Source organism: Macaca fascicularis, chromosome 19, assembly GCF_037993035.2.
Source record: "Macaca fascicularis isolate 582-1 chromosome 19, T2T-MFA8v1.1".
In the NCBI taxonomy this organism is placed as follows: Eukaryota; Metazoa; Chordata; class Mammalia; order Primates; family Cercopithecidae; genus Macaca; species Macaca fascicularis.
Window position 1 is genome coordinate 23,088,810 of NC_088393.1, and position 24,407 is coordinate 23,113,216.

General features: G+C 38.5%; 1 pseudogene; it reads left to right on the forward strand.

Annotated features, from left to right (window-relative positions):
• The window catches only part of LOC135968528 (uncharacterized), a 45,681-nt pseudogene that overhangs the window by 5,564 nt on the left and 15,710 nt on the right, over positions 1-24,407 (forward strand).

Genomic DNA, 24,407 nt, shown 5'->3' on the forward strand with positions numbered 1-24,407 from the left:
TAAATAATAGCATGCATTTGGTTTTCTGTTTCTGCATCAGTTTTCTAAGAATAGTGATCTCCAGCTTCATTCCATGTTGCTGCAAAGGACATAATCTTTTTTTTTGGTTTTGTTTTTTTGTTTGTTTGTTTTGTTTTATGGCCACACAGGATTTCATGATTTCATGATGTTTATGTACCATTATTTGTTTGTTTGTTTTGAGATGGAGTCTCGCTATGTCACTCATGCTGGAGTACAGTGGCATGATCTCAGTTCACTGCAACCTCCACCTCCCAGGTTCAAGCAGTTCTTCTGCCACTGCCTCCCGAGTAACAAGGATTACAGGTGTGTGCCACAACACCCAGCTAATTTTTGTATTTTTAGTATAGATGGGGTTTTACCATGTAGGCCAGGCTTGTCTCAAACTCCTGACTTCCGATGATCCGTCGCCTTGGCCTCCCAAAGTGTTGGGATTACAAGTGTGAGCCATTGCACCTGGCCCATATTTTGTTTTTATTAAGTTTTTTGTGTTTTGTTATATTTGGAGACAGGGTCTCACTCTTTTTCTCAGGCTGGAGTGCAGTGGTGTGGTCTTGGCTCACTAAAACCTCAACTTCTCAGGCTGAAGCTATCCGCTTCTACCTAAGCTCCCCAAGTAGCTAAGAATAAAGGCTTGTGCCACCATGCCTAGCTAATTTTTCTTTTTGTATTTTTTTTTTTTTTTTTTTTTTTATAGATGGGATTTTGCCATGTTGTCCATGCTGGTCTCAAACTCCTGAGCTCAGGCAATCCACCTGGCTCGGCCCCCAAAGTGCTGGATTACAGGCATGTGCCATCATATAACCATACCATATTTTGTTTATCCAGTCTACCAGTGATAGGCATTTAGGCTGATTCCATGTCTTTGCTATTGTGAATAGTGCTGCAATGAACGTGATTGTGCATGTGTCTTTGTGATAGAATAATCTGTATATTTTTAGGTATATACCCAATTGTGAGGTTACTGGGTCAAATGGTAATTTTGTTTTTAGTTTAGTGAGGAATCACCACACTGCTTTTCACAATGGTTGAATTATGATAATGGCCATTCTCACTGGTTTGAGATGATTTCTTGTTGTGGTTTTCTTTTGCATTTCTGTAATGATTAGTGATGAGCATTTTTTTATATGCTTGTTAGCCACATGTTTGTCTTCTTTTGAAGACAAGCATCTTCTTAATGTTTTTATCTTTTAAGTGAGGTTTTTTTTTTTTCTTGTAAACTTGTTTTAGTTCCTAATGAATTCTGGATAGCAGACCTTTGTCAGAAGCATAGTTTGCAAGTATTTTCTATTATTCTGTAGGTTGTCACTTTACTGTGTTGATCCTTTCCTTCGCTGTGAAAAAGATCATTAGTTTAATTAGGTCCCACTTGTCAATTTTTGCTTTTGTTGCAATTACTTTTGATATCTTCATTATCTTTGCCAGTTTCTATGTCTAGAATGGCACTTCTTACCTTCCAGGGTTTCTTTTTTTATATACATAATTTTTCAGATTAACATTTAAGTCTTTCATTTACCTTGAGTTGATTTTTTTATGTGGTGTTATAAAAGGATCCAATTTCAATCTGCTACATAGTGGTAGCTAGTTGTTCCAGTACCATTTATTAAATAGGAAGTTCTTCCCCCATTCCTGTTGTCACCTTTGTTGAAGATCAGATGGTTTTAGGTGTGTGTCATTATTTCTGGGCTCCCTATTCTGTTGCATTGGTCTATGAGTTTGTTTTTGTACCAGTACCATGTTGCTTGGTTTACTGTAGCCCTGTTGTATAGTTTGAAGTCAGGTAATGTAATGCCTCCAACTTTGTGGTTTTTGCTTACGATTGCCTTGGCTATTCAGGCTCTTTGGTTCCGTGTGAATTTTAAAATTGTTTTTTTAGTTCTGTTAAAAAATATTTTGGTGGTTTGATTAAATTAGCATTACATCTGTAAATGTATTTCAGCAGTATGACCGTTTTATGATAGTGATCTTTTTTATTCATGAGCATAAAGTGGTTTTCCATTTGTTTGAATCATCTCTGGCTTCTTTAAGCATTGTTTTGTAATTCTTGTCATAGAGATCTTTTCCCTTTCTGGTTATCTGTATTTCTAGATATGTTATTCTTTTCTGTGGCAGTTGTGAATGGGGTTGTGTTTTCCATTCAGATTTGGCCTAGATGTTTTTGATATATAGGGTTGCTACTAATTTTTGTACATTTCTTTTGTATCCTGAGACTTTACTCAAGTTGTCAGTTTAAAGAGCTTTTCTGCTTAGAGTATATGGGTTTCCAGATGTAGAATCATGTTGTTTGCAAATAGGGATAGTTTGACTTTCTCTCTTTTTGTTTGGATGCCTTTTATTTTTATCTTTTGCCTGATTGCTGTGGCTAAGACTTCCAATTTTATGTTGAATAGGAGTGTTGAGAGAAGACGTCCTTGTCTTGTGCCAGTTATCAAGAAGGAATGCTTCCAGGTTTTGTCCATTCAGTATGTTGGCTGTGAGTTTGTCATAGATAACTTACTATTTTGACGTATGTACCTTCAATGCCTAGTTTGTTGAGGGTTTTTAACGTGAAAAATGTTAAATTTTATTGAAAGCCTTTTGTGCATCTATTGAGATAGTCTTGTGGTTTCTCTCTTTAATTCTGTTTATGTGATGAATCACATTTATTGATTTGTGTATGTTGAACAAACCTTGAATCCCCAAAATAAACCGTAGTTTATCACAGCGGGTTAGCTTTTTGATAAGCTGCTGGATTTGGTTTGCCAGTAGTTTGTTGACGATTTCTTTTTTTTTTTCTTTTTTTGAGATGGAGTCTTGCTGTGTCACCCAGGCCGGAGTGCAGTGGTGTGATCTTGGCTCACTGCAACTTCTGCCTCCCAGGTTCAAGTGATTCCCCTGTCTCAGCCTCTTGAGTAGCTGGGCTTACAGTCGTGTGGTACCATACCCGGCTAATTTTTTTGTGTTTTGAGAAGTGATGGGGTTTAATCGTGTTGGCCAGGCTGGTCTTGCACTCCTGACCTCAGGTAATCAGCCCATCTTGGCCTCCCAAAGTGCTGGGATTACAGGTGTGAGCCACCAGGCCCAGCCGTTTGTTGAAGATTTTGGCATCAATGTTCATCAAGGATATTGGCCTGAAGTTGCCTTTTTTTGTTTTTGTTTTTTCTCTGTTAGGTTTTGGTATCAGAATGATGCTGTTCTTACACAATGAGTTGGAGAGGAGTTTCTTCTTTTTAATTTTTTGATTTTTAGTAGAAATAATTTAATCTTTTGAAATTGTTTTAGTAGAAATAATATCAGCTTCTATTTGTACATCTGGTAGAATTCAGCTGTGAATATGTCTGGTCCTGAGCTTCATTTGATCGGTAGGTTATTTATTACTCTTTCAGTTTTTTGAGCTTTTCTATCTATTTAGGGCTTTGATGTTTTTGTGTGTATTCAGTCTTGGGAGGATGTATTTGTTCCAGAATTTTTTCATTTCTTCTAGAGTTTTGTTTTGTTTTTTTATGTGCATAGTATGTTCATACAGACTTCAGTATATATATATATTTTTTATTTTATATTTCCTTATGTGCATAGTATATTCATAGACTTCAGTATATTTTTGTGGGGTCAGTGGTAATGTATCTTTTTCTCATTTCTAATTGTGTTTATTTGTATCTTCATTAATCTAGCTAGTAGTTTATTTACCTTTTTTTAAAAAAATAGATTGAATGCCTGGATTTCTTGATCTTTTGTAGTTTTTCATGTCTAAATCTCCTTCAGTTCAGATCTGATTTTGGTTATTTCTTGTCTTTTGCTAGCTTAGCGGCTGATTTGCTTTTGTTGCTCTCAGTCTTTTGTTTATGTTGTCAGGTTGTTAAACTGAGATGTAACTTTTTGATGTGAGGATTTAATGCTATAAATTTTTCTTGTAATACTGCCTTAGCTGTATTGCAGGGATTCTGGTATGTTGTATTTTTGTTCTTATTTGTTTCAAAAGACTTCTTGGTTTCTGCTTTAATTTCATTATTTACCAAAAGGTTATTCAAGTGTAGGCCATTTAATTTTTATTTAATTGTATGGTTTCCAGTTGTTTTATTGGTATTGAATTATATTTTTCTTAAGCTATAGTCTGTGTGTGTGGTTTGCATCATTTTGGGATTTTTGAATTTGCTGAGAATGGTTTTATTTCTGATTGTGTGGTCAATTTTAGAGTATGTGGCACGTGGTAATGAGAAGAATGTGTATTATGGTATTTTTAGATGAAGAGTTCTGTAGATGTCTATTAGGACTATTTGGTCAAGTGTTGAGTTCAGGTCCTAATATTGTTGTTAATTTTTTTCTTCAGTGATCTGTCCGTTAGTGCCTGTGAGATGTAGTCTCTGATTATTACTGTGTCAGATTCTAAGTCTCTTCATAGGTCTCTAAGAACTTGCTTTATTCATGTGGACCCATGGATTTTTTTATAACACCTTTCTCTCTTCTGCTTTCCCCCCCATAAATGTCCTTTCAAGTGCACACAGTGTGCAAAATTCAGATGTCCAAGAGTTCAAGAACTTGTCCAGAGACCTGGCTGTTTTAAGAGAAAATATAAATTTGCAACAAGAGGCTTTATTCTCATGTGTGAAAATAAGGGAGGATAACTTGCTGATTTTTAAAAAAAGGTTTAGATTATGTGTATATATTTCTTCTGCTTTTTGAAATATATGTAAATCATATAACAATGAAACAAACCTTTTGTCATTCTTTTTGACTCAGAATTGTCTTTATTTGGGACCTGAGATTCATTGCTTTCTTTTTGTCTTGGCAAAAGATTATTTTTTTTTTATCTTTAGTCTTTAAACTAGACACAGATTTGTTCAGAGTAAACTTCATTTCAAGAGCATTAAAAAGTTGAGCACGAAGATCAGAATAAATTTAGCAATACAGAATAATATAGACTAAAAGATACTGAGTAAGTTCTTTGGCAGAAACCTGATTATCCAAGATGATTATTTGCAGGCTGACATACTTACACTGCAAAAGCCAGAAGAGTTCAGTGTATAAACTGAACAGTGGAGTCTGTTGTACTTGGGTTACTCCAGTACAGTTAGTGCAGTTATGTGTAGTGTTTGTAGACAACTTGCATTCATGTAAATTAAACAGTATTTTCTACAATAGTATGAATATAAGGCCACAATGTTTACTTTGAATTCCTTAGTTATTTTAATATTGTTATTCATACTTTTGAAATACAGTGTTTTAACTGAATTATAGTTCAGATAATTTTTTAAAATCTTACATACCTTATGACAAGTACATAAAATTAGTCATATATGTATATCTGATATCCAAAGAAATTTACCATTAAATTGTTACAGTAGATATTAGTCTGACATGCTTATTAATTTATCCAATAGTAATAATTATAGGTAAGCATAATTTTAGTGTCATATTTTACCAAATTAGTATGCTGCTATTACGGAACAAATAAACACAGGTGATATGGCTACCCAAAAACCATAATAGCTCTCCAGTTAGCTATGTTGCAAGCTCTAATATATTCTACTATATTAACACAGATTTCAATGTTTTATAAAATAGTGCTGGTGGAAGCTGTCAGATATATTCCAATATAGATCTCACATTCAATGGTTAGGAAATAAGAGAGCAGCAGAGATGGAAGATAAATCTTTTAAAATTCTGCTGAGAACTGGGCATGGTGGCTCATGCCTCTAATCCCAGGACTTTGGGAGGCCAAGGTGGGTGAATCACCTGAGGTCAGGAGTTTGAGACCAGCCTGGACAACATAGTGAAAACTTGTCTCTACCAAAAATACAAAATTAGCTGGGTGTGGTGGCACATGCCTGTAGTCCCAGCTATTTGTGAGGCTCAGACAGGAGAATCACTTGAACCCAGGAGGCAAAGTTTGAGGTGAGCCAAGATCACACCATTGCACTCCAACCTGGGCAACAAGAATGAAACTCCATCTCAAAAAAAAAAAAAAAAAAAAATTCTGCTGAGAATATGCCCCCTTTATTCAATAATGCTCATGTTTCTCTTGCTGAGAGTAGCTATGCACTTCGGGTGTTTGGAGAGAAATTCTTCTTAGGGAGGTGTTTTCTGGCTGACTTGATCAATTTTATATCCAATCTCAGTTTTTTCTTAAGACATTTTAACTTTTTTCTCTCAATATAATTTTTCTCAGAACAAGAGCTGTTTTTCTCTCGAATGCATTGCGTGTCTGTTTCAGAAACCCTATTAGTATCCAATGGTATCTGTGAAAGATGTGGGCTGTCACAGTGAGAACTCTGAGAGCTATCTCTATCTGGAGTCATGCTAAAACCCAGCAGTATTTTTTCATGTCACCATTATAAATAAAAACTCAGGCTGAAACACTGCTCCTTTTTCTATTATTGTGAAGGTGCAATTCTACCCAGGAGGTCTGCAGACTCTCCTCCTGCTGCTCAGGCTTCACTCTCTGATGTGGCACCGGAGTGCTGCTGTGGCAAGTGGGATTCAACTAAGATGTGAGTTTCCAACTGTGAGCCCTGTGCTGTGGGCCGTGCCTCAGTGGCAGATGGTAGGGGTCAAGAGAATACACTAGCCACCAGGAGAGGGAAACAGGAGTGCTCAAGCCCAATGCTCGGGAAGTAGAGAGCTATTACTTTAAAATTTAAATAGCAAAAAATTGGGGCTTTATTTGGGCCACTTTCTTTATACTGTGGCTTCTGATGTCTACACCTGAACTTAGAAGAGTCGTCATTATTATTTGTATTTATTTTAGCCTGCTAAGAATACTTTACTTTTTTTTTATTTGAGACAGAGTCTCGCTCTGTCACCCAGGCTGGAGTCCAGTGGCGCGATCTTGGCTCACGGCAAGCTCCTCCTCCCGGGTTCATGCTATTCTCCTGCCTCAGGTTTCTGAGTCGCCGGGACCACAGGCGCCTGCCACCACGCCCAGCTAATTTTTTTTTTTTTTTTTTGTATTTTTAGTAGAGACAGGTTTCACCGTGTTAGTCAGGATGGTCTCGATTTCCTGACCTTGTGGTCCACCCACCTCAGCCTCCCAAAGTGCTGGGATTCTAGGCGTGAGCCACCGCACCTGGCCAGAATACTTACTTTTCTTCTAAAAAAGTTATTCTAGATAACCTTAAGAGATTTTTAAAAATTGCTTATTAGCATATAATATAAAATTTGCAGGGCAGTGGCAAAAAAGATTAAAATTATACAAACTCAGACTTAGGTTTACTTAAGTAAGCTTTAAAAAAATGAACTGACAATACCCCCCAGTGGCACAGAGAACTTAATTGTACATCGGCTGTACACTCTGCCCCAGCCCTGTGCATATTCACCCTTTTTAGAGTCCTTATTTATGTTTGGCTCTACCCTGGCGTCTTGCCTCACAGAACTGATTAGAAGAGATCAGAGTTTTGGGTCATGAATCCTGTTGCCTTTTTAGAGCTGCTGCTCAACATTTTCTGCAACCCAACAGATAAATGGGAAATATAAAGTATGTATTATAGGATCTTACTTTTCAAATTTTTTATTAAACCCAGTGCTTGCAGAAACATTATTTAGCAACTTGTTTTCTGTTCCTGCAGATCTAGTAGTTGATTTACAAGTCCCAAGAAAGTAAGTATAAACACAATAAAAATTTATCTAAATTGCATTAAACTCTTTCCATCTGTATCTCTTTCATCTGTCTATATTTACCTTTTATTCTTTGCATTTTTTGAAAAAATCAATGACAGATCAACAGAAATAGACATAATAATGCTGGGTCCTTTAAAGCCTTGGAATTATTGAACACGTAGTATCGACTCACAGGGTGTTATTAGGATTAAACCACATAATGTGCTATCACAGTGCTCTGTAACATCCTATTGAGCACATAGTACCTGCTTAATAAACATTGCATTAGTACATGTGCACATGTTGTTTTCCAAATGCAGACTTACTCAGAAATTGCTACCTTCTGTTTTCTCTGTAAACTTTAGAGTCAGCAAAGAGTATAATACTTTAGAATGAAGAATGATTGTCTTCATTTGTACCAGAAGTATTTGTGTTGTGACAACAGTGCTGGGTTATCAGCCCAGGCTTCTAATGAGTGTCACCTGGCCATTTTGCAGAACTCTCTTTACTTGTGCCCTGTCCATGGATTCTGTTTATTGTTCTGGTGGAAGCCACCATGTTATTTTAATTAAGTGGTTCATGTGACTCTAAGGTGAGGTCAGAATCAAGTATGAGGAATTCAAAATACATTCATGAGAGTTAAGTTTCCATCTTTGCATTAAAGGGTGGTTCAAGAACCCGTTCTGTTTGGATTTGGTAGGGACAGGACAGCGTGGCCCATATTTCCAGTACTGTAGTGGAAATTGCTGGTGCCTGTGTCAGGGGATGGCTCCTGAGGACAAAATAAAAGTGTATTTTTATCTCTGTGGAGCTACTCATTGTTTCTCAATCTCTTCTCCTATAAAGGACAGAAATGGGTGGAGTTTCTCTGTCTTGGTTCTTCTGCCTGTGGATGTGGTGACAGCAGGTAGACCTGTGGTGCTGACACTTTTAAAGGCATGTTCTCAAGATGCAGGTATAATTTGCCCAGAGAATTTTATCTGAGAAATAATCCTAGAGAAGGAGGAGAAAGAGGAAAAAATGGCCTTTTTTTTTTTCTTCAGCTAAATATGTCTCAGATCAAGATCTGTGTCCACTCTGCTTCCTCCAGGAAACAAGTTTGGTACTTGCAAACCTGTACTTCTCTACTTGTGTTTTTCCTCCCTAATGAGTTTGTCTTAACTACTTTTAAAAATTCTTACAATAATCAAAGTCTCTGAAAAATATATTTTTCTATATACCAGAGCCTTCTCTACATTATGGCTTCTTATATGCCATGCAGAAATCTCACTATGAATTTATAATCTGCAATATTAAAAGTGTCCCTTTGTGGCTGTTGAACATGGGAAGGTGTAGATACTCCAAATTCCTGTTGGGGAAAACCTGGGGTTTTTAGTGAAGACAGAGAACATGTAATGTTGAGGTTTCATCTGTGTTCTTTATTATGTCTATGCAGTACAGGATTAAGAAAATACCCATTGAAGCAGTATGGTATTTATTACCCAGAAAATTATAAAAAATTTGATAGGAGATAACTGCTCTTTACAGTGCTAAAGAAAGACTATTTAAAATCACTATTAAAAATTACAGAACATGGGAGATACCTGTATCTTGAACTTTCCATAAAACTAATGTTTCCTTATGGTTAAATTCAGACTATAATTTACCTTTCAGGGGGCAGTATCTCAGCAGTAATGCTGTGTCCTTCTGGGTGCATCAGGACATTATAAAAGTTTGTTCTAGTGTAGTTGATGTTAATAAATCACTTAGTTGATAAGCTCTCTGATACATGTTGTACTATAGAATTAATTATTTTTCTCTTCATTGTTAAGTATCTTTATGCAGCTGATGGGAACAAACCACCACATTTAATCTGGCAGCTGCCCTTCTTTCTTAGGTTTCCTTTGCATTTGTCTGTTTTTGGAAAATGAAGGCTCTCATCTTTATTTACAAACCAGAAAAACACAGGGTCATTCAATTACTGGATATTTGACAAAATAGTCTTTTTGGGACAAAAACATTGGCATACTGATGAGCTTGTTAAAAATTCAGCAACTCAGACTTTATCCCTGATCTTCTGAAAAAAAAAAAAATCTGCAATAACAGGATCTCCAGCTTATTGTACACATAAAAATTTGAGTGATAGCTTCTAACTCAACATGTCTATTCCATCTGAATAATATACAAAAGTATGTCCATCTGAAAAATACACACAATTAATTCTTTTTTTTTTTTTTTTTTTTTTTTGAGATAGAGTTTCACTCTTGTTGTCCAGGCTGGAGGGCAATGGTGCGATCTCAGCTCACCGCAACCTCCGCCTCCTGAATTCAAACGATTTTCCTGCCTCAGCCTCCCAAGTAGCTAGAATTACAAGCACAAAGCACCATGCCCAGCTAATTTTGTGTTTTTAGTAGGGACGGGGTTTCTCCATGTTGGTCAGACTGGTCTCAAACTCCCGACCTCAGGTGATCTGCCCGCCTCTGCCTCCCAAAGTGCTGGGATTACAGGCATGAGCTACCATGCCCGGCACACGATTAATTCTGTATGATGTAAATGTAGCACTCAAAATTGTACATGTTAGTGTTTATGCCCTCAATTTTATACTTTATTGTCCAGAAAAATACACTATATACACTGGTGTTATGGATCTTATAACACTTTGTTTTCTCAGAGTTAGAGAATACATTAGAGAATATTTCTAGTGGAAAACTATTTTATTGAATTATTTCAGTCACTCTTAGAAGTCAGAACCAGCTCTGTTTACTCTCTCCATTTTACGTTGAGTCAAATTAAAAATTATGCCCATGACCACTTGGTAAATAAATGTGTTTGTGTGTGTTTTCCAGGGATCATTGACATTTCGGGATGTGGCCATAGAATTCTCTGTGGAGGAGTGGCAATGCCTGGACACTGCACAGCAGAATTTATATAGGAATGTGATGTTAGAGAACTACAGAAACCTGGTCTTCCTGGGTGAGAATAACTTTAATATGCAATTCCTAATATACGCGATAGGTTTCATTTTGCTGCGGACTTTATTGGCCTGAACAAAGGAGGTTGAATGCAGGAATAAAGACAAAGACGGCACCAGGGGACTCCTTGCTTCTAGTGAACAAGGGCTGTGAACTTCTATAGCTCTTCATATTTATTGAGTAAAGGAGATAGGGAGAAGGGGTCAAGTTGTGGTCAGCTGCTTGACTTAGTGACTGTATTCTTTGAACAGTACTCTCCAGATGTTCCAGTAGTTAACCTCAAGGAGCATGGCACCAGGGAGTGACTGTCCTCAGTGTACCTTCTGGCGGCATGAGCAGAAGCAAGTTTGCCCACATTCTGCATTCATGATAAACAATTTGCCGTTTGATTCATTCAAGTCCAGTGGAATGCTGAGTTGGTCACAGCCCTCAGGCTTTCGGCTCCCAACAGCATTGCTTTTTTTTTTTTTTTTTGAGACGGAGTCTGACTCTGTCACCCAGCCTGGAGTGCAGTGGACGGATCTCAGCTCACTGCAAGCTTCGCCTCCTGGGTTCACGCCATTCTCCTGCCTCAGCCTCCCGAGTAGCTGGGACTACAGGCGCCGCCACCTCGCCCGGCTAATTTTTTGTATTTTTTTAGTAGAGACGGGGTTTCACCAGGTTAGCCAGGATGGTCTTTATCTCCTGACCTCGTGATCCGCCCGTCTCGGCCTCTCAAAGTGCTGAGATTACAGGCTTGAGCCACCGCGCCCCGCCAGCATTGCTCTTTTGTATAATTTCTTTTTGGTAATTTATGCTTCAGATTTCTGTTTTCAAGAAAATCACAGGGAGTTTTCCATAGAGAAAAAAATTTCAAGATGTTTCATCTTGACCTGAACTTACCACATTCTTGAGCTCCTCTCTGTCCTTCACTTTAGATTAATGGTAATTTCAAAATTTTACTGGCATAAAATATTATTGCTCACACTTTAAAATCTAATTACCACCACCAATTTTTAATTCAGTAGTACCAGGTGATAAAAGTAAGAACCCATAAAATTAGAGTATTTTCTGAATATTTAGAAATTTCTGTTGTAATTTAGTATTTTGGGATAAATGTATTAGAATATTGTGTTAAATCCTCTTTACTGAGCACATTATTAAGTTGTTAATTGGAGAATATGAGCAAGAGGCATGTTACTTATTTTTAATAAAACAGGTATTGCTGTCCCTAAGCCAGACCTGATCATTTTTCTGGAGCAAGGAAAAGAGCCCTGGAATATGAAGAGACATGAGATGGCTGAAGAACCCCCAGGTAGGTGAGAGTGAATACAACAGATAACGTGGATGACAGGTCCAAAGTCAAGAAGAAAGCAAGTCCCTAAAGTGATATGGGAAGCAGTGTTCCAAAAGAAATAGTTTCTGGAAAGCCTAATTTTTATTTTTATTTTTAAATTTTCTCTCACACAGGGGCATCTTCTCTCTTTTGCTTTTAAAATATCTAAGAATTCTTCTTTCCCTTCAGTAATCTTCCTTCAAGTTTACAGTGACAGCCAAAGTACTGTTCATGGCATACAAGAGAGTGTGCAATCTGAGTTTTTTCGTTTTTGTTTTTGTGGACACACAGATGTTTGCATAATTTTAAGACACTCCACGTTAGACTATCTTTTAAGTTCTCTTTTTCCATCATCTCTGAAATGTGTGAGAGTAGTGATTTCTGTATTATTGGGTGTTTTTTGTTCATTTTTCTGCACATTTCATCCTGTTTTTATTATAGTCTTGAAATATAGTTTGAAATTATAAAGTATGATGTCCTTCTGCTTTTTTCTTTTTCTTCAAGATTGCTTTGGCTATTCACAGTTTCTTGTAGTTTCATGTAAATTTTATGATTGTATTTTTCATTACTGTGAAAAAAAACCACTGGAATATTGATAGAAAGTGTATTGAATCTAGAGATCACTTTGGATAATATGGTGTTTTAGCATTTATTCTTTGAATCTATAGAGAAAATATATTTAAATTTATTTGTGTTCTCTCATTTTTCATTGATAAATCTTTCACTTGAAAAGTTTTTCAGTTCCTCGGTTAAATTTGTCCTCAGATATTTATTATTTTAGTGCTATTTTAAATAAGATTGTTTTCTTCCTCTATTTTATCAGATAGTTTAAGTGTATGGAATCATAACTTGTATGTTAATTTTATATTTTGCTAATTTACTGAGCGTATTTATTAGTTTTAAAAGGTTTTAATGTACTGTTTATGGTTTTCTTATAGAGAACATTGCATGATCTACAAGCAGCAATGTTTTACTTGTCTTCAATTTCAATGACTTTAAAAATTTTTTGACTAATTTTTCTTCCACATACATCAAGTGCTGTGTTAAAATAGAAGCTTTGACGATGGGCACAATATACTTTTGCGTTGGTGTCTCAATTTGAAGGAGCAAACACCTCAAAGTTTTGATAAACTGGTTTCAGAGGGTAAAAATCTTCCTTTCTTGGGCCCCCAGGGTGATAGAATGCCCTCTGGGTTTGTAGTAGAGCGGGGGTTTGTAGCTTGGTCACAAGGCTGCTGGCTCTGCACTAGGGTCAGCTTATCATAAAGGACTTGGGTAGTTGTAATTCCCATTTTACTTTTGGACACAGTGAATATCCTTCAGGACTTTGCTCAGTAGGATAGATGCTAGGGCAGGTTTCTGCAGTCAGGACTGCATATGGTGGGCTTTATATTAGGATGTGGATTAGTATGGCTTGTACTGAGTACCAGAGAGGATTTCTGAGTCACTGTGGGTTTCTACATAGGCAGAACTGGCGATGAACTGTGGCTTAGGAAGCTGGAACTGAGTCATGGAACTGTTATTGGGACAAAGGTCTGCAGGCCTGCCAGCTTGGCTCTAAATGGGTATCTCTCCAGGCTTCTGGAAGACCAAGACCTCTCACAGACTGTGGCTGGGAGAAGTTTGGGATGCTTACAGAGTAAGTTCAAAATTCTCAGTGGGATGGAGTTGGGTGGGACATTTTCTGGTCTGTAGTCAAGAGCAGGGGTCCTGTAGTTTGCCACCTAAATGAAAGCTTGCCTTCTGAAAAGGGTGCTCCTCAATCTTGGGCTCAGCAAAGTTTCACAATTCCCTCCCTGGATCTCAAAGCTCTCTTAAAGGCACTTATTTCTGAGATGGGGTCTCACTGCATAACCCAGGTTGGTCGTAATATTTTGGCCTGAAGCAGTTCTCCAACCTTACTGTACCATGTAGCTTTCATTACAGATACTAACCATGATGCCTGGTTCTCTCATTAAGACATTTTTGTCATGGATGACTGACAAACTTTCTTGCTGTTGGGGGTTAAGCAAATAGGGCACCTTTTTCTTTTTGTCTGCTTCTAAGAGTGTAAATGCTTTCTATCTATCTATCTCTTACAATCTTTGTCTTTTTGTGGCTGACATTTCATTTTGCATAACGTTATCAAGATTTATCTTTATAATTGGTAGACTGTTTTCTGGTTTTTGAAAACTGAGTGATATTCCAGTATTTTTATATTTCAAATTGTATTTACTGAATGATTTGGTGACGGAAATTTGCATTGCCTTTACCTGTTAGCTTACAGTAATAATTATTGCTATGTAAATGACTCCTCATATGACCATACATGTTAAAGTATATATATATGGGTTGCATTCTATTTCATTAGTTTAATTTTCATCCTTATACCAGATTGTTTTAATTCTGTAGCTTTGTAACGTCTTTTCAAATCAGGAACTTTAATGCCTGCAGCATTCCTTTATTATTATTATTATTTTAAGATTGATGGGAACTTTATTGCCTTTGGGGTTCGATATACTTTTGGGGTTGCTGTTTCTGTTTCTTCAAAAATACAATGAGAAATTTGAAAAACATTTCATTAAATTTGTAGATTACATTGACCAGGATGAACATCTTTACAATATTAACTATTACAACCTTTACATAAGAGCGTGCTCGAGTGTTTTGTTAAATTCCTATGTGTGTGTATATATATATATATATATATATGGGTTTTTTTTTGTTTTTGTTTTTTTTTTTTTGAGACGGAGTCTCGCTCTGTCGCCCAGGCTGGAGTGCAGTGGCGCGATCTCGGCTCACTGCAAGCTCTACCTCCCGGGTTCACGCCATTCTCCCGCCTCAGCCTCCGAGTAGCTGGGACTACAGGCGCCCGACACCACGCCCGGCTAGTTTTTTGTATTTTTAGTAGAGACGGGGTTTCACCATGTTAGCCAGGATGGTCTCGATCTCCTGACCTCGTGATCCACGCGCCTCGGCCTCCCAAAGTGCTGGGATTACAGGCTTGAGCCACCGCGCCCGTCCGATGGTTTTTTTTTTTTTTTTTTTTTGAGACGGAGTCTTGCTCTATCTCCAGGCTGGAGTGCAGTGGCACGATCTCGGCTCACTGCAACCTCTGCCTCTGGGTTCAAGCGATTCCTTTGCCTCAGCCTCCTGAGTAGCTGGGACTACAGATGTGTGCCACCAAGCCTGGCTAGTTTTTCACATTTTAGTAGAGACAGGGTTTCACTATGTTGGTCAGAATGGTCTTGATCTCCTGACCTCGTGATCCACCTGCCTCGGCCTCCCAAAGTGCTGGGATAACAGACGTGAGCCACCATGCCTCACGTTTTTTTTTTTTTCCAGTTTCTGTCTATTATTGTTGTATACTTGCATTTGAGTTTAGTCATAGAAAATAATTCATAAAATTTCAGTTTTAAAAAATTTGGTAAGACTTCTTTTTTGGCCTAAGAGGTAGTCTATCAAGAAATATGTTGTATGAGCTCTTGAGAAGGGTGTGTATCCTGATGTTGAGGAGTACTCTCTATACCTCTGTCAGAAATATTTGTTTTATACCACCTTTAAGTAGTCTGTTTCCTTATTAATATTCTGTTTTGATTTTTTTTTAATTATACTTTAAATTCTGGGGTACATGTGCAGAGCATACAGGTTTGTTACATAGGTATGCACGTGCTCTGGTGGTTTGCTGTACCTATCAACCTGTTATCTACATTAGGTATTTTTCCTAATGTTATTCATCCACTAGCCTCCCACCCCACCACAGGCCCCGGTGTGTGATGTGCCCCTTCCTGTGTCCCTGTGTTGTCGTTGTTCAACTCCCACTTATGAGTGAGAACATGCTGTGTTTAGTTTTCTGTTCTTGTGTTAGTTTGCTGAGAATGATGGTTTCCAGCTTTATCCATGTCTCTGCAAAGGACATGAACTCATCCTTTTTTATGGCTGCATACTGTTACGTGGTGTGTATGTGCCACATTTTCTTTATCCAGTCTATTACTAATGGGCATTTGGGTGGGTTCCAAATCTTTGCTATTGTGAATAGTGCTGCAATAAATGTATGTGTACATGTGTCTTTATAGTAGAATGATTTATAATTTTTTGGGTACCCAGTAATAGAATTGCTGAGTCAAATGGTATTTCTAGTTCTGGATCCTTGAGGAATTGCCACATTTTCTTCCACAATCGCTGAACTAATTTACACTCCAACCAACAGTGTAAAAGCATTCGTACTTCTCCACATCTTCTCGAGCATCTGTTATTTCCTGACTTTTTAATGATCACCATTCTAACTGGGATGAAATGGTATCTCATTGTGGTTTTCATTTGCATTTCTCTAATGACCCGTGATGATGAGCTTTTTTTCATATGTTTGTTGGCCACACAAATATCTTTTTTTGAGAAGTATCTGTTCATATCCTTTGCCCACTTTTTGATGTTTTTTTTCTTTTTTTCTTGTAAATTTGTTTAAGTTCTTTATAGATCCTGGATATTAGCCCTTTGTCAGATGGATATATTGGAAAATTTTTCTCCCATTCTGTAGGTTGCCTGTTCACTCTGATAGTTTCTTTTGCTGTACAGAAGCTCTTTAGTTTAATTAGGTCCCATTTGTCAATTTGGCTTTTGTTGCCATTGCTTTTGGTGTTTTAGTTATGAAGTCTTTGCCCATGCCTGTGTCCTGAATGGCGTTGTCCAGGTTTTCTTTTAGGGTTTTTATGGTTTGAGGTGTTACATTTAAGTCTGTAATCCATCTTGAGTTAATTTTTCTATAAGGTATAAGGAAGGGGTCCAGTTTCAGGTTTCTGAATATGGCTAGCCAGTTTTTTCAACACGATTTATTAAATAGGGAATTCTTTCCCCATTGCTTGTTTTTTTCAGGTTTGTCAAAGATCAGATGGTTGTAGATGTGTGATGTTATTTCTGAGGCCTCTGTTCTGTTCCATTGATCTGTATATCTGTTTTGATACCAGTACCATACTGTTTTGGTTACTGTAGCCTTGTAATATAGTTTGAAGTCAGGTAGCATGATGCCTCCAGCTTTGTTCTTTTTGCTTAGGATTGTCTTGGCTATATGAGCTTTTTTTCTGGTTCCATATTAAATTCAGTTTTTTCAAAATCTGTGAAGAAAGTTAGTGGTAGCTTGATGGGGATAGCATTGAATCTATAAATCACTTTGGGCAGTATGGCCATTTTCACGATATCAGTTCTTCCTATCCATGAGCATGGAATGGTCTTCCATTTGTTTGTGTCCTCTCTTACTTTCTTGAGCAGTGGTTTGTAGTTGTCCCTGAAGAGGTCCTTCACATCCCTTGGTGGTTGTATTTCTAGGTATTTTATTCTCTTTGTAGCAATTGTGAATGGGAGCTCAGACATGATTTGACTCTCTATTTGACTCAGGCTCTCTCTCTATTATTGGTGTATAGGAATGCTTGTGATTTTTGCACATTGATTTTATATCCTGAGAGTTTGCTGAAGTTGCTTATCAGCTTAAAGAGATTTTGGGCTGAGACAATGGGGTTTTCTAAATATACAATCATGTCATTTGCAAACAGAGAGAATTTGGCTTCCTCTTTTCCTATTTGAATACCCATTATTTCTTTTTCTTGCCTGATTGCCCTCATGAGAACTTCTAATACTATGCTGAATGGGAGTGGTGAGATTTAATTTAACATCCAAGTTAAATTAATCCTCCTCACCACGGATACCCCCCTCACTTAGGTGTCCCTTGTTCACCATCCTCCATGAAATCAATATCCCGCACAAGAGTGCTACTCTCCTCGCTCCGGGCCCATAAATCGTGGGGGTAGCTATAATGAACTGTATCCGGCATCTGGTTCTTTACCTCAGGGCCATATAACTAAGATCGCCCACACGTTCCCCTTAAATAAGACATCTCGATGGATCACGGGTCTATCACCCTATTAACCAGTCACGGGAGCTCTCCATGCATTTGGTATCTTTTATCTCTGGTCTGCACGCGACCCCATTGCAGAAAGCTGGTCCCGCCACAACACGTCCTGCAGAACCTGTCTTTGATTCCTAGTCCATGCCATTATTAATCGCACCTACGTTCAATGTCCTAGCCCTACATAAGTTTTACAAGGTGTTATTTAATTCATGCTTGTAGGACATACCAATAATTACCATGTAATCCATTTTCAATCACACTGCAAATAACGCAGGAAACTATCAACAAACCCCCCCCACACCCATCTCTGACTTCTTCTTCAAAAATTCACTCTTGCCAAACCCCAAAAACAAAAGCTTTCACACACCTAGCCAGAGATCGCGTTTTCATCTTTTAGGTGTGCACAACTTCAACTGCCATTTCCTCAACTAACACAACATTACTTCACTTTACCCCTCTTAACTTCATCCCACTCCTTCTCTTTCCTACTTCCTTGCTCTCATGCACTTGTTCACTACTAAATATGGGCCCTCATTGTCACAACCCGAAAGACAGCACCTCACAACTATACTTCTCTCCGTGCTTATGTAGCTTAATTCACCTAAAGCAAGATACTGAAAATGTCTAGACGGACTTGCACACCCCATGAGCAAATAGGTTTGGTCCTGGCCTTTCTATTAGCTCTTAGCAAGATTACACATGCAAGCATCCCTGCCCCAGTGAAGACACCTGATAAATCACTACGATCATATGGAGTAAGTATCAAGCATGCACAATGCAGCTCAAGACACTTTGCTCAGCCACACCCCCATGGGAGACAGCAGTGACAAACCTTTAGCAATAAATGAAAGTTTAACTAAGCTATGCTACAATCTAGGGTTGGTCAATTTCGTGCCAGCCACCGCGGCCATACGATTAACCCAAGCTAATAAAAACCGGGATAAAGGGTGTTTTAGATCTAGTTAAATAAAGCTAAACTCCATCAAAATTGTAAAACCTTAGCTGATGTAAAATAAACTACGAAAGTGGCTTTAAAATTTCTGAACACACAATAGCTAAGACTCAAACTGGGATTAGAGACCCCACTATGCTTAGCCCTAAACTTCAATAGTTAGAACAACAAAAGATTTATGGGTAGAGGTGACAAGCCTACCAAGCCTGGTGATAGCTGGTTATCCAAGGTAGAATTTTAGTTCAACCTCAAGTTTACCTGTAGAACTACCCCATCCCCCTGTAAACTTAATTGTTAGTCTAAAGAGGGACAGCTCTTCAGACATCAGGAAAAAACCTTGTATAGAGAGTAAAAAATCTGACCTCCATAGTTGGCCCAAAAGCAGCCATCAATTAAGAAAGCGTTCAAGCTCAACATCAATTATATAAAAATTCCAAACACACCACTAAACTCCTTATTCCACATTGGATTAATCTATCATTTCATAGAAGCAACAATTTTAATATAAGTAACATGAACATTTTCTCCGCCGCATAAGCCTAAATCAGACTGAAAAACTTCACCGATGCTTAACAGCCTAGCACTAACAAACAGAAACAAGTCAGTATTACTCACACTGTTAACCCGACACAGGCATGCTTTAAGGAAAGGTTAAAAAAAGTAAAAGGAACTCAGCAAACTTAACCCCGCCTGTTTACCAAAAACATCACCTCTAGCATTACCAGTATTAGAGGCACTGCCTGCCCGGTGACACATACTCAACGGCCGTGGTACCCTGACGGTGCAAAGGTAGCATAATCACTTGTTCCTTAAATGGGGACTCGCATGAATGGCATCACGAGGGTTCAACTGTCTCTTACTTTCAACCAGTGAAATTGACCTGTCCGTGAAGAGGCGGACATGAAACAATAAGACGAGAAGACCCTATGGAGCTTTAATTTATTAATGCAATCAAACCTATACAAATCCACGGACCCTTACACCACCACACCTGCATTAAAAATTTTGGTTGGGGTGACCTCGGAGCATAACTAAACCTCCGAACAGCCTACGCTAAGACTACACAAGCCAAAGCGAACCAGCACCTGTAATTGACCCAATGACTTGACCAACGGAACAAGTTACCCTAGGGATAACAGCGCAATCCTATTCCAGAGTCCATATCGACAATAGGGTTTACGACCTCGATGTTGGATCAGGACATCCTAATGGTGCAGCAGCTATCAAGGGTTCGTTTGTTCAACGATTAAAGTCCTACATGATCTGAGTTCAGACTGGAGTAATCCAGGTTGGTTTCTATCTATTCTATATTTCTCCCTGTACGAAAGGACAAGAGAAATAAGGCCCACTTCATAAAGTGCCTTCATTCCATAGGTGACCTAATCTCAATCTAACAAAATAACACCAACCCAACCCAAAAACAGGGTTTGTTAAGATGGCAGAGCCCGGCAATTGCATAAAACTTAAAACTTTACAATCAGAGGTTCAACTCCTCTTCTTAACACCATGTCAACAACAAATCTCCTACTCCTTATTATATCCGTAATGGCTGCCATAGCATTCCTCACACTCATTGAACGAAAATTACTGGGCCACATACAACTACGCAAAGGACCAAACACCATTGGCCCCTACGGGTTGCTACAACCTTTCGCTGACGCCATAAAACTATTCACGGAAGAACCCTTAAAACCTTCAATATCTACCACCATTCTCTACATTACCGCACCAGCCTTGGCCTTTTCCATTGCTCTTCTCCTATGAACTCCCCTTCCCATACCCCATCCACTAATTAACTTCAATCTAGGACTTTTATTTATTCTAGCCACATCTAGTCTAACTGTCTACTCCATTTTATGATCAGGATGGGCATCAAACTCAAACTATGCACTAATCGGAGCACTATGAGCTGTCGCCCAAACAATCTCATATGAAGTCACTCTTGCTATTATTCTCTTATCAGTCTTACTAATAAGCGGCTCATTTAATCTTCTCATACTTATCACAACACAAGAACACCTCTGACTCCTCCTACCATCATGACCCCTAGCCATAATATGATTCACCTCCACATTAGCTGAAACAAACCGAGCTCCTTTCGACCTCATAGAAGGCAAATCGGAACTAGTCTCAGGCTTTAACATTGAATATGCCACAGGCCCATTCACCCTGTTCTTCATGGCTGAGTACATAAATATCATTATAATAAATGCCCTAATAACCACAATCTTCCTAGGCACATTATACTCTATTAATTCCCCAGAACTATTTACAACGTGCTTTACCACCAAAACACTTCTTCTAACCTCATTATTTTTATGAATCCGAACAGCATATCCTCGATTCCGCCATGATCAACTTATACACTTACTATGAAAAAATTTCCTCCCACTTACACTAGCTCTTCTCATATGGTATATCTCAACACCTATTGCAATCTCCAGTATTCCTCCGCAAACCTAGAAATATGTCTGACAAAAGAGTTACTTTGATAGAGTAAATGATAGAGGCCCTAATCCTCTTATTTCTAGGATTATAGGTATCGAACCTACCCCTGAGAACCCAAATTTCTCCGTGCTACCTACCACACTCCATCCTAAGTAAGGTCAGCTAAATAAGCTATTGGGCCCATACCCCAAAAATGTTGGTTATACCCTTCCCGTACTAATTAACCCACTAGCCCACCTTTTGTCTACCTCACCATAATCACAGGCACTCTCATTACAACGCTAAGCTCACACTGATTCCTCGCCTGAGCAGGCCTAGAAATAAATATACTAGCTTTCATCCCAATTCTAATCAAAAAAACAAACTCCCGTTCTACAGAAGCCGCTATTAAATATTTCCTAATACAATCCACCGCATCTATAATCCTCATAATAGCAATTATCTCCAACAACCTACTCTCCAGATGCTGAACCACAACAGACAACATCAACCAACTTTCATCTCTAGCCATAACAACAGCCCTAGCCATAAAATTAGGAATAGCCCCCTTCCACTTTTGAATCCCAGAAGTCACCCAAGGGACATCTTTAGTTTCTGGCCTGCTCCTCCTCACATGACAAAAACTAGCTCCCATCTCAATTATATACCAAATACATTCTTCAACCAATACAGATATTCTCCTGACCATCTCTACTCTATCTGTTATAATAGGCAGCTGAGGAGGCCTTAACCAAACACAACTATGCAAAATCATGGCATATTCTTCAATTACTCACACAGGCTGAATAATAACACTAACCTACAACCCAAATATCACAATCTATTACCTAACCATATACACTATTATGACAACTACCGCATTCCTAACTCTCAACCTAAACTCAAATACCACAACTCTTATACTATCCTGCACTTGAAACAAACTAACCTGACTAATACCATTAATATCAACCACCCTCCTATCCATGGGAGGCTTACCCCCACTAATCTGTTTCCTACCCAAATGAATTACCATTCAAGAACGTACAAAAAGCAATAACTTCATCATCCCCTCCATTATAATTACCATAACCCTACTCAACTTATACTTTTATATACGCCTAATTTATACCACCTCCATAACAATACTCCCTACATCCAACAAGACAAAAATAAAATGACAATTCGAAAATAGAAAACCCATACTCCTCATCCCCCCACTCATTATCCTCACCACCCTCCTCTTACCAATTTCTCCACTAACCCTAGTCATCCTCTAGAAATTTAGGTGAAGTAAGACCAAGGACCTTCAAAGCCCTCAGTAAGTTAAACCACGCTTAATTTCTGAAATATATAAGGACTGCAGATTCTACTCCACATCAAATGAATGCAAATCAATTACTTTAATTAAGCTAAGCCCTTACTAGATTAATGGGACTCAAACCCATAAAATTTTAGTTAACAGCTAAATACCCTAATCACTGGCTTTAATCTACTTCTCCCGCCGCAGGGAAAAAAGGCGGGAGAAGCCCCGGCAGAAATTAACTGCTCCCTTGAATTTGCAATTCAACATGAAAATCACCTCGGAGCTGGTAAAAAGAGAACTTTAATCTCTGTCTCTAGGTTTACAGCCTAATGCTTACTCAGCCATTCTACCCCCCTCCCCCACCTATGTTCGCCTACCGTTGGCTGTTCTCAACAAACCACAAAGATATTGGAACCCTTTACCTACTGTTCGGCACATGGGCCGGGATCATAGGCACAGCTCGAAGCCTTCTTGTTCGAGCTGAACTGGGTCAACCAGGCAGCCTATTAGGCAACGACCATATCTACAATGTTATCGTTACAGCCCATGCGTTTGTCATAATTTTCTTTATAGTTATACCCATCATAATCGGAGGTTTCGGAAACTGATTAGTACCACTAATAATTGGTGCCCCTGACATGGCTTTCCCCCACCTAAACAATATGAGTTTTTGACTTCTCCCCCCTTCCTTTCTACTGTTACTGGCATCTGCGGCAGTAGAAGCCAGTGCTGGGACAGGTTGAAGAGTTTATCCTCCTTTAGCAGGAAATTTCTCCCACCCAGGAGCTTCCGTAGATCTAACTATCTTCTCACTTCACCTAGCAGGCATCTCCTCCATCCTAGGGGCTATAAACTTCATTACCACTATTATCAACATAAAACCCCCTGCAATATCTCAATATCAAACCCCCTTATTCATCTGGTCAGTGTTAATCACAGCCATCCTTTTACTCCTCTCTCTACCAGTACTAGCTGCCGGCATTACTATATTACTAACAGACCGTAATCTAAATACCACTTTCTTTGATCCTGCCAGAGGGGGGGGATCCTATCTTGTATCAACATCTATTCTGATTTTTCGGCCACCCCGAAGTCTATATCCTCATTCTACCTGGATTTGGGATAATCTCTCATATTGTGACATATTACTCCAGAAAAAAAGAGCCATTTGGCTACATAGGTATAGTTTGAGCTATAATGTCAATCGGGTTTTTAGGCTTTATTGTATGAGCCCATCATATATTTGCAGTAGGAATAGATAGACACACAAGCCTACTTCACTTCCGCCACTATAATTATTGCAATTCCCACTGGCATTAAAGTCTTCAGCTGACTTGCCACGCTTCACGGAGGCAATATCAAATGATCTCCCGCAATACTTTGAGCTCTAGGCTTTATTTTTCTCTTTACCATAGGGGGCTTAACCGGTATCGTGTTAGCAAACTCATCATTAGACATTGTACTACACGATACGTACTATGTTGTTGCACACTTTCACTATGTACTATCCATAGGAGCTGTATTTGCTATCATAGGAGGCTTCATTCATTGATTCCCCTTATTTTCAGGCTATACTCTAGACCAAACTTATGCCAAAGCCCACTTCACCATCATATCTGTAGGTGTAAATTTAACCACCTTCCCACAACATTTCCTCGCCTTATCCGGAATACCCCGACGCTACTCTGACTACCCCGATGCCTATACCAGATGAAATATCTCATCCATAGGCTCCTTCATTTCCCTAGTAGCAGTAATACTAATAATCTACATAACCTGAGAAGCCTTCGCCTCAAAACGTAAAGTCTCATTAATTGAACAGCCCTCTACCAACCTAGAGTGACTGCATGGTTGCCCTCCACCCTACCATACATTTGAAGAACCAACCTACATTAAACTAAACGAAAAAGGAAAGAATTGAACCTCCTAAAACTGGTTTCAAGCCAGCCCTGTGACCTCCACAACTTTTTCAATAAGATATTAGA